The sequence below is a fragment of the Carcharodon carcharias genome, chromosome 10 (genome assembly GCF_017639515.1).
Source record: "Carcharodon carcharias isolate sCarCar2 chromosome 10, sCarCar2.pri, whole genome shotgun sequence".
NCBI lineage: Eukaryota > Metazoa > Chordata > Chondrichthyes > Lamniformes > Lamnidae > Carcharodon > Carcharodon carcharias.
The window spans coordinates 122,320,343-122,332,512 of NC_054476.1; positions in this window are offsets into that span (position 1 = coordinate 122,320,343).

Genomic DNA, 12,170 nt, shown 5'->3' on the forward strand with positions numbered 1-12,170 from the left:
CAGTGACCAGCAATGGCATTGATTTTATATGGGCAGCTGAAGTGCACATTATGTACCCAGTATAAATGTAGGGAATTTATATGCAAGCGTTATTTTGAATGCATTAGCTGGTCATTATAATACTTAAATGAAGTTCTCACATGTTCTGGGCATGAGCTTCCTCCACCATTATCCAAGCCAACTGGAAGCTGTTGGGCCACTCTGAATGGGTGGAAGGGCTGCGTGAGCGATCTCTGGCCACACTGACACTGCTGGTGGTAAACGGCCGTATACCACTGTTGGAAACTGGCCCTGGTGTATCGAAATACTTTCTCTTCCCTTCAAGAGCTAGGCTTGAATCCAACTCAAGACAGATGGCTAAAGATTTTGTGTGTCTGGGAATTGGTTGGAATTCTCTCTCCTGCAGAGACCATCAGAGTAATGGATGTGATGAATGAAAATATCACACTGGCACAATAGAAAAGTCTCTTCTGAGGCTGAGGTCAAAAGGCATTGTTCGAACACAGAGGGAGAATCTCTTCTTTGGACCTGAACTGTGCCAAGCCTGAAATGATAGTGGTTGATGTAGTCACTTTTCCATTCATTATCACAGCGACTTCTCACTTCAATAAACATGTATGGAACAAAAAGATACAAACTTTTCTCATTTTTATCTTCACACACGAGTTTGGCTGTAACTGTCTCATGAGTTGAAATTAAAAACTTAAGCTAAATATCAATGATTGAATTTTCCCCCATCCTGCCTGAAATTGGTAAGGATAGTAACAGAAAATGGCTTCAAACTGGGGTCCTACTTCACTTCACTTCAGCCAACTAAATCAAGATGGCTAATATAAAATAGAAACAGAAAATGCTGGAAAAGCCCAGCCAGTCTGTCAGTATCTTCAGAGGGAGAAACAGAATTAAAGTTTTGAGTCTGTATGACTCTTCTTCAGAGCTTAAGAGAGGCATTTTTGTCCCATTCCCATTTTTATCACCACTGTTTTCATTGACCCCAGGAGCAACAAAAAGGTAAGATCTGGCACAGCAGCAGTTGATTGATAGAGGGAATGGGTCAAGTACTAACCTCCTTCCCTACCATGTTGATGAAATCAGGCCTTCTCTTGGTGGCAGGGATCTCAACAGCCTGCCCTGCCCATGAAGTCATCCCAACCCAAGAAAATGGAGGTGGGATTATAGCAGGGCCACAGTGATGGACAGAAAGCCCACTCCAGCACTCCGCACCAAGGAAAATCCAGTCCCAAATATTTATTGTAACAGCACACGATGGGAACTGCTTCCCAGCTGGTAATACAGTCTGTCCCAGCTTGTTAATGTGGAAAAACAATAGGGTTTGATTTTAATTTTTGTTTGGCCAGTTATCTACTACTCTGAATCTTATACTTTATCAGATGGAAAATGTTTTCCACATAGTTATAGAGCTGGTACTTCAGCACCTATTGGGTTCCCACAAATAGACAGGCAGGAGAAGATCACCTGGTTCACTGGCTTACACTCATGATGCCTGGAGTACTGTGACTAGACACAACATCCTTCAGCCCTGTAGGTCATAATTCATCAATCTTGGGGAGTGATTTTCTGGTATAATTCCTACTTTCTGCTGCATATAGAATTAAGGTTCAAACACCCCAGTTTTGAATGCTGCACAAAATCTTTCTCTTTTTATTATTTAAGAATTTTTTTTACCCAGAGATTGGCACACTTTGTCCTCTCTAAGGACAAGCATGAGCTATAACATATCCAAATAATGATACGAGATAACTTAGTAGAATTTACCCTGATAAGAGGATTTACAGACCAAGGATAAATTATCTTAGTTTGTGAGTAAAGAAACTCCGATTAAGGAGGGAAAGGAGGAAATCATGAAAGGAAGATTTAATTTGCTAATTTTAGATTTGGGCATTCCTGTCAATCTTGCTGCTCTTCTTGTCCTAATGAAGGTCACAACAACTATGAAATTTATTTACAGTGGGTCCTTTCAAGCCATTGGGAAGATGATGCTGGCACAAGATAGGGGCAAATTCTCAACAACATATCAAAGCTATGATATTTCATTTATATCCTGAAAAATAGCAATTGTCGAGGCATCAGGAATTCTATTCAACTGCTAAATTTTGAAAGGTATTGTAATTAATTTCGCATATTTCAAAATACAGCTGACCCTTTTAAATGTGTGCATCAGTCAAAAGGAATTCGATTGTCTTGACGTACAGGTAAGCTGTGATACACGTATGAATTCTTCTTCATTAATAATACATTTTCTATCCTCACACAGTCTGACCATTCACAAGGATGGCCCATGGGTGATGCCTGATATTGAGGGGAGGGAGGCATGGTGGTAATGTCACTGAGCTAGTAACCCAGAAGTCCATGGGAATGGTCTGAGAAGTTGGGTTCAAATCCCACTATGGTAGCTGGTGGGTTTTAAATTCAATTAATAAAAATCTGGAATTGAAAGAAGTAAGGGTGACCATGAAACTATCATTGATTGTTGTAAAATCCCCTCTGGTTCACTAATGTACTTTAGAGACAAAAATCTACCATCCTTACCTCATCTGGCCTACATGTGACTCCAAACTCACAGCAATATTATTGACTCTTAACTGCCCTCTAAAATGGCCTAGCAAGTCATTCAATTCAAGGGCAATTAGAGGTAGGTAACAAATGCTGGCCTTGCCAGTGATACCCACATCCAAGGAAAGAATAAAAAAAACATGAATTAAACCCTAGACAGTTTACAAACTTGAAGCTGAGCATATGAGGAAAATGAAACCGTGCACTTGAAATTACATGTCCATTTACTGAATGTACTTTTGGAAGAAGGATGGAAATCTTTTCATCACTTCACTGTTCCCGACTCATTCAACACACTAATGGTGTAATTCAATGCAAAGGAAACTGCAACCAGAAGCTTATATGTTGAAGCTAACAGTGCCAGGCAGCAGGGCTTCAACAGACTGTTTCCTTCAGGTTAGTTAGAGACTCAAGGTAAACTGCTGACACAAGCTTCTTGTTCTTAGTGATTTTCATGTACCCTGGACAGCCATCCAATTGGCTGAACCAATCTGAGTGGCGTCCATCATTTCATGTAAGCCTTCCTTTTAACTGAGGATTTTACTTATTTATTCATTCACTGAATGTTGGCATCACTAGGAAGGCCCCAGTTTTTATCCCTTGAACTGCGGTATTCCATGTGGCGGAGGTATTACACAGTGTTGTTTTGACCCAGAGACAAATAGTGATACATTTCCAAGTCAGGACACTGCGTGTTAGAGTGTAACCTGCATCTGATCTGCAGGTTCTTTACCCAGAGCTGATGCCACAGGGTAAAGATTCCAACGTTGGTGCAGATTGGACATGGGCAACAATCCCTATGCTTAAATGGAAAGGCCTTAGGTGCATCTGATATTGGGCCTCGGGCCTCATTTAAATGTCACTGGCAAGCTATGACACCAACTGGGCATCCTCAGGTAGCTTGCCAATGAAGGGGTTTCCAATATCAAGCCACTGTGTCAGAAGGGGAGCTAGTAGGTGAGAAAAGTCAACTGGGAGAGATGGCCAATTAGGAGTGGGGTGACAGGGAGGAGGCCAATTAGGAGTTGGAGCCCAGAAGAGGAGCCATTTGGGAGAGGGGCCAGTCTGGTGAGCAGGCTAATCGGTAGAAGGATGGAAGCAACAGAATGGAGGAGGTTGAGATGGCAAAAGTAGAAGTCTGAAATAACCGGCAACTTTGTTTTAATATTAATTTCGGTGAGGAGTGGATATTCATCATGCAGACACTTTTTCTCTTTTGTCAAATGGAAGGATACCAAATGTAAATCACACTAATTTAAAATAAAGACTCAATGCTCATAGACAATGATTGATGTCCTGGATAAGGTAAAGATAGATTTATGTTTGTAATTTCTGAATCATTTTTCCCCTCATGGCAATCATTAATCTGTGTACCAATTGTTGTAAATTAACATTTTACCCCTCCAACCCCATTGCTGACCTAAATTGGAATCCTCTAAACAGGCTTGCTTGGAAGGGGGACCGATAAAGAAATGCCAGGTTGAATTGGAGATGACCTGTATCCACCCACCAACACCCCCTCTTAATGGTTGGTTGATTTTGGGAATGATTTATCCAAGTGAGAAATAAATATTCTTTGAGAAGGATGCATTGTCCGTGGCTAAATTAGGAAGTTAAGGATAGTATCAAATTGAAAGGAGCACTGTACAAATCTGCAAGGATAAGTGGTAGGTCAGAAGATTGGTCTGATTTTAAGAACAAGCAAAGAATGGCTAAAAAAATAATAGAGGGAGAAAGTAGAGTATGAGAGAAAGCTAGCTAATAATAAAAATGCAGTAAGAGATTCTACAAGAATTTAAATAGGAAAAGAGTAACAAAAGCTAGTGTTGGTCCTCCGGAGGATGAGTATGGGGAACTGATAATGGAAAACAAAGAAATGGCAGAGGATAAAGGTTTGGTTAGTTAACGGGAAACAGAGTAGGGATAAATGTCTCTTTTTCGGGTTGGCAGGTTGAAATTAGCAGAGTACCATAGGGATCTGTGCTGGAGTCTCAACTATTTATAATCTATATCAATGACTTGGATAAAGGGACAAAATGTATGGTAGCTAAATTTGCCGATGACACCAAAATAGGTAGGAAAGTCCAGAGGCGATAGAGAATCTGCAAAGAGATAAATGAATATGTGAAAGAAGATCACAGATGGAATATAATGTGGGAAAATGTGAACTTGTCCATTTTGATAGGAAGAATAGAAAAACAGTATATTATTTAAATGAAGAGAAATTGCAGAACTCAGTGGTACAAAGGGATCTAGGTGACCTGGTACATGAATCAAAAAAAGTTAGTATGCAGGTACAGCAACTGATTAGGAAGGCAAATGAAATGTTGGCATTTATTGAAAAGGGAGTGGAATATAAAAATAGGAAAGTTTTACTACAGCTGTACCGAGCCTTGATGAGATCACATCTGGAGCACTGTCAATAGATTTGATGTCCTTATTTGATAAAAGATAAAATTGCATTAGCAGCAGTTCAAAGAAGTTTCACCTGACTCATTCCTGGGATAAAGGGCTTAGAAAGGTTGAACAAGCTGGGCCTATACCCATTGTAGTTTAGAAGAATGAGAGGTGATCTTACTGAAACATATAAGATCCTGAGGGGACTTGATAGGGTGGATACCTGGAGGTGGGGGAGGGGGTGGATGCTTCCTCTTGTGGGGGAGACTAAAACTAGGGGGCACAGTTTAAGAGTAAGAGGTTTCCCTTTTAAGACAGAGATGATGAGAATTTTTTTTATCTCAGAGGGTCGTTAATATGTGCTTCCCCAAAAAGCGTGGAAGCACATGGAAGTGGAAGCAAAGTCATCGAATTTATTCAAGGCAGAGTTAGCTAGATTTTTGATAGACTAGGGAAGCAAGGGTTATGGGGGATGGCATTGGGGGGCAGACAGGAAAGTGGAATTGAGACCACAATCAGATCAGCCATGATCTTACTGAATAGCAGAGCAGGCTCGAAGAGATGAATGACTGATCCCTGTTCCTAAGTCCAATGTTCCTACATTGTTAAAGATGCACAGGTGATGGGCATTTCTTGATTAAAGATTGAGATCCCATATAAAGAGAGACTACTAAGACACTGGGTTAGTAGTTAGGAGGCAGAGGTCTGTAATGCTGCATCCTGTGGATAAACCTGCTAGTAAAGAAAAAACCTGTGTCATTTTTTGGAATTCACCATCTAACTTAGATCCATTTAACACCCACATCTCAGCATATATAGACAGAGGTGCACATGACTCACTTTGGCAAGCATGGGTATTGGAGCAGCCAATTCCCAAAGGGAGGGACGACCAATGGCATCATTAAAATATTGTGAATTATGTAAAATTAACAGAACAGAAATAAGTCTTTTGGCCTAATTGGTTTGCGCCACTGGACAGAATTGTCCCAGATTTGCACCATGTGTGGGAGAAAGAACATTTTACCCGCAGGCCACCATGGCGTCTTTTCATACTGTATTGTCTCAATCTCACCTCATTAATCATGCATTCCCAGGAAACATGCTGTTTTGATGGCAGACAGGCTCTCTTTCGCTTGCCATGCCATCAACTCACTGCTTCCTCATGCTGCGTGCCATATTTAAAGTCTAGGCACATGCACACCTCTCAGTGCTTCCAGCCCAGGACTGCTGCACAGAAGACATGGCCCCGAAAGACAAGAAAACTTCAGCACCGCCCCCCCCACCCCCAATTCAGTGACACGTCCCTCAAGCACTTTTTGGATGCCATGGAGGTCCATCTCACTCTAGACAAAGACCAACAAGCAAGTTCACCAATCCAACATGGGGGGCAGTGGCAGCTGTGGTTAGCCTCAACATCCTGCAACACGGGACAGCCTCCCAGTGCCGAAAGAGGATGAATGGTTCATCTGGTCACTCTTGTCACCAATCTCAACTCACACACTCACAAACCCATCACACATCCACAGGGATCTCACACCCCAAGTGACAACACCACTAACTCTCACACACACCCTCTCATCTCCATCAGGATCATGTCCTCATCCCAGCTCCACTCGTCACACAAACATTCCATGCAGTGCCATGTTTCCTGCTCATACTCTCTCCATCTCTCCTCATGCAGGAGAAGCTGGTTCAAAGCAGCAGGGAGAGGTCCCAGACCAGGGATGAATTGGCCCACATTAGGTCCCCACACACTTTGAGGGGTGTGCAATCCTGCTGACTGGTGGACCATGCCTGCGGCGACAGTGAAGTCAGTGGTCAACACCCTCGTGAGGATCCTACGCCATATCATCCCTCTCTCAATGCAATTGTGAGTGCTCTCTCTCCTGCTTTTGACTCTGCAGTCATGCACTAATCATCTCTACTTTGATTCAAAGGGAGTTCTGACAAGTGACTGACACTCTCAGCCAGTCAGTTCCTCAGCTCCATCCAGAGCCTCACCTCCAGCCAAGAGGACTCCTCCTCCATGGAAGAGCTGGAAATAAGCAGCCTGGAAGACCCGTGACAGCGCAGATGCACACAGCTCAGTGGGACCCAGATCTAGAGCAGGCTCAGGTTCACAATCTGGTGGTCATTGCATGGAAACATGTCCGCAGCAGGAGAAGACAAGTTCAGTGAGCTCCCCGGCACTCGGAGGGCTGCTGCAGAAGAGGCACCTGTGAGGTCCAAGCCAAATGACAAGCCTCAACGTGGAGAGTCAGTTGGAAGCCACCAACAGAGTGGCACGCGCGTTAGAGGAGTGTGTCCGCCTGCTCTCTGATGCAGTGGTGACCACATGTGTGCGCATGGAGGTCTCCATGGGGCGGATAGCAGACGCCATGGAGATCCTGGTGCAGCAGAACACAAAGATGTGAGCAGACCTGCACTCTATCATAGTAACCATGGGAGAGTTCCTAAGTTGCAAATCAAGAAGGAAATAGGGGCACCTCGATGTCCCTCCAGGTGCTCCTTCCCCTCAAGGGCTCAGGCCGGGGAGCAGCAGATAGACACCCCTGGGTCATCCACTCAGGAATCACAGAGGCTGCCGCTCCCACCAAGTCCCCTTTGCCTGTGACCCCCTCAACCTCATCCTCTGTCATCGCAGAGGGAGCAGCTGGCCCATAGGACAGCCAAAGCAAACTGGGGCCTCAGATTTCCAGAAGACCCATACCAAAGTCATCAGAGGCAACAGGGCCAACCACTGCACAGGCTGTCTCCAACCCTGCTGCGGATGTCAGGGCAGCACCTAGAAGAAGTGGTAGGCCTAGAAAAGTTAAGAAATTCTGATCACAGGTTGTTGCACGGGTGAACACATTTTGTCACTTTATAATCTGAAAATATATTCACTTTCACTGAATAATGTGTAAAGGTGTCTTTCAGCTTCATTTACAGGCTTTGCAAGTCATCCCCCTGCATCCCCTCACCCCCGCCCCCCCCCCCCCGCCCCACCCCACTCGCAGTTCAGCTGCACACAGCCGGTCCATGAGTAATTCTGGAGGGACAAGTGTGTGTGTGTGGCAGGGCCTTTCAGAGCCACGTGCAAGTACTGTCCCACGAATGTGGAGCTATACCACATCACACTCATCTCAATGTCCCGAGCATTTTCAATGGTGCCTGCTGGGGTTCTTTCAGTTGTCCATCTGAGTTGACCTGCATCTCCACCCGCGCACTGATCACACTCCCATGCAGCACCTATTCCCACCTACCACAACTCTCAATTCACTTTCGGTTTGCAAGCATGGTGCATCTAACATTCTTCTTTTGCTCCCTCATCCTTTTCCATCCCCCAGTCACCCATTTTCTTTCCCCCATCACTGTTGACTCACCCCGCAAACCCGGTACCACCTTTTACCTCTCCACCATGACCTACCAGCCACAATCTTTTTCATTCAGGGATGTCCAGGTGAGCACATATGTTCCTTTCCTTCCCTAAATTCCCACCCTATCCACTTAACCTCCGCGACCTCCTCCTCCCCACACCCAAGGTCTGTGTCTGCCTCTGAGACCCTACCAGCAACCCTCGCCATCCCTTCTACTGATACAGTTGCACCCTCAACCTCTCAACATCACCCTCTCTGTCCTCGGTCATTCTCACCATTCCCTTCTATTAAGACTGCCCTCAGTTTACTCTCCAGGAGGCAAACATCAAATCCACAGACCCCTCCCTTGCACATTTACCTGGCCATCCCCCCTCCCGACTCCTCCCACTTGGAACTTTGGAAATCCTTCCGCCCTCCCAGACTCCTCCCCTCCAGGACTGCTTCCAACCCCCCTCCCACACCCACCCCCTCTTAGTCATTCTCCCTTCTGATTCCTTCCTCCACCCTTACTTCTTCCTCCACCCTTACTTTTTCCTCCACCTTTACTTCTTCCAGTCTCTGCAATTCCTTCCTCCCGCAGGACTGCTTCCCCTCACAGGGCTCTTTCGTCCCCTGGGAATCCTTCCTCCTTCTGAACTCCTTCCCCTCTCCAGACTCTTTCCTCCCCCTGGACTCCTTCCCCTCTCTGGACTCCATCTCACCCCAGAACTCCTTCCTCCCCCTGGATTCCTTCCCCTCTTTGTACACTGTCTGCACCAGGACTCCTTCCTCCCCCTGGACTCCTGCCCCTCTCCGGACTCCTCCCTCCTCCAAACTCCTTCCCTTATACCATTCCCCACCTCCCTTACATCTACCTCCCTAGTTCCATATTTTCCCCCATTACCCATTCTTCCCCCCATACTCCACCCTCCCAACCTCACCCTCAGACACCTTTGGTTCCTCTCTCCCAACATCATCCCCTCCAACATTTTCACTCCCACCCTCCCAACTTCACACACCCCAACACCTTCGTTCCCCCATCCCAACCTTTACCCCTCTACCCCACCCCCCCAACGCACTTTCCTCTCCAGCCGAACCTAGACCTTCCTCTCCCACCCCCCAGTACGTCTTCCTCTCCCACTCACAGTTGGACCTACCTCTCCACCCCCTAAACAATCATCCGTTGCAGACCATAGCCAAGACACTGAAGTTCCAAAGCAGATCCTCAACGGTGACTTTCCAACTTCTGTGAGCTGCTTCGCGGTGGAGCCATGTCCCTCAGAATCCACCCAGCATGCGATGGATATTCATCAGGATACCATTGCTGTCAGGCTCCAGCACCTTCTGCTCCTCAGATGTCCATGGTGTAAGCAAGGCCTTAATAGTAAGCCCCAGCTTCTGCATGTCACACTTGTGTTCTGCAGCGGCGCAATTTCCCGCCACGTGGGTAGTAAATTTGACGTGGGAGGATGATTCCAGTGAGCAGGGCTTATAATGAGATGCAGATGTATTACAATGAAGTTCCTGATGTCCGACAGCAGGAATCGCAGCTCGCCATTTACAGGCAGAGCAGACGATTGCAAACAGGTTTCACTCCTGAAACCAATTTTTGGCCTTCTCGTCATGTTGTCCCCTCATGCTGCTGAACATGCCTGATGCCAGCGGGCATGGAAAATTCCATGCAGTGCTTATGTTCCACATGAGCTTCTTCCTGTCCTACTTCATCCAACCCTATCAGCATCATCTTTCATTCTTGTCTCCGTCATATTAGGATCTAGCCTCCCCTGAAGGCATCAAAGGTAACTAGGACCTTACTAACCTTACTGGACTCTGCTCTGAAGGCACTCCAGCAGCAATGGGGATAACATTCAACTTTGTGGAGGAGGGAGGATGGGAAGAGACATTAGCAGATTAGCCCTTCCATTGTCTTTTGCACTGATTCCATGGATCTTCTGCAAAGTTGCAGAAGGCAATTGAGAGATTCCTTGGAAAATTCATTTTTTAGGTGGAAAACTGAAGTCACCAGTTGGCAATGCTATAGCCGTTTTGATAATGGCCATGCCAAAAAGGTGGTATTTGCTTCCATGCTTCGCGACCATGTGTGTGTTCCATATACACATATATATAATATTGCAGCATTTGGTTGAGCATTTGTATCTTAGCATTTGCTGCCTTTGGGGCTTAGTCAGTCTCCACTTCTTCTTTCAGCTAGACCACTGAAAATGGGTTAGGTGATAATTTATTCAAGATTACCAGCAACTTTTCAGCTGCCCATGGATTGCTTTGCTTTAGGCAATATTATGTTTCCCAATTCAAACAGTGGCTGTTCAGTCGTGCTGACTCTGATTTCTGTTAAAAGCAAAATCTCTCCAGGGGTATGGCCCTTCAGGCTTAAGTGACTGAAGAGGTGCTTATTGTTAAAATGCTTGGGACAGAATGTATTTCCACAGTGAAGCTATTTGTCAACTCCCAAGGCTCAAATATGCTCCCCCACTAAGATTAAAAATGCTCTAAAACACAAATGTATACAGCCCCGTTTCCCTGGGGGCAGCTCCCAGGCAACACTGACTCTGGGCTTATGGCACTAGAAGTCCCTCAGCTAATGGGCCTGCAAAAGCTGTGCTACTCAGCCACATTACTGATGGGGCCCACCAAATTCGGGCACTCAGGGACTTTATTAGGCATATACACTTCAAATGTGCTCTGTCTGTACAACATCTAGGCTAGGAGTGGAACAAAAAAGTCTTCCCTATAGTTTTTCTACAGGTATTTAGTGCGTGTGTTTCCAAAAAAATTATTCTGGGCTCAAATAAATTGTGGAACATTTAGTTGTTTCCTCAAAACTTGTGATTTCAGTGCCTCATTAAGATAAATTCCCTAGTGTTCGATTTTAAATCAGGCAGTATTATGTCCCAATTTGTGACTTAGTGCAAATGAAGCTAATTCAGCTGCATATAAATCTAATTATAAGCAACTCTTCTGTCCATGGATCCTGGAGAATTTAAAATATTTTCCACTGTTCGACGGTTTTTGGACCAAGAAATGGCTTTTATTTATTCTTTCATGAGATGTGGGTGTCGCTGGGCCAGCATTTATTGCCCATCCCTAATTGCCCTTGAGAAGGCGGTGGTGAGCCACCCTTTTGAACCACTGCAGTCCATGTGTGTAGGTGCACCCACAGTTCTGTTAGGAAGGGGGTTCCAGGATTTTGGCCCAGAGACAATGAAGGAACAGCAGTATATTTCCAAGTCAGGATGGTGTGAGGTTTGGAGGGGAATTTGCAGGTGGTGGGGTTTCCTTGTCTGCATCTCTGGCCCTTCTAGATGGTAGAGGTTGCAGAATTGGAAGATTTCATCGATGGAGCCTTGGTGAGCTGCTGCAGTGCATCTTGTTGATGGTTCACATGCTGCCACTGTGTGCCAGTGGTGAAGGGAGTGAATGTGTATATGTAGGTATATGTAGGTGGAGTAGCAGGCTGCTTTGTCCTGGATGGTGTCGAACTTCTTGTAAGTTGTTGGAGCTGCACTTACCCAAGCAAGTGGAGGAAATTCCATCACACTCTTGATATGTGCCTTGTAGATGATAGACAGATTTTGGGAAGTCAGGAGATGAGTTACTCACTGCAGATTTCCCAGCCTCTGACCTGTTCTTGCAGCCATAGTATTTATATGGTTGGACCAGTTCAGTTTCTGGTCATTGGTAAACCCCAATAAATTGATGGTGGGAGATTCAAAGATGGTAATGCCATCGGACATGAAAGAGAGATAGTTTCTCTCTTGTTGGAAATGGTCATTGCCTGGCACTTGTGTGGTACGAGTGTTAATGGCCAATTATCAGCCCAAGCCTGAATATTTCCAAGTC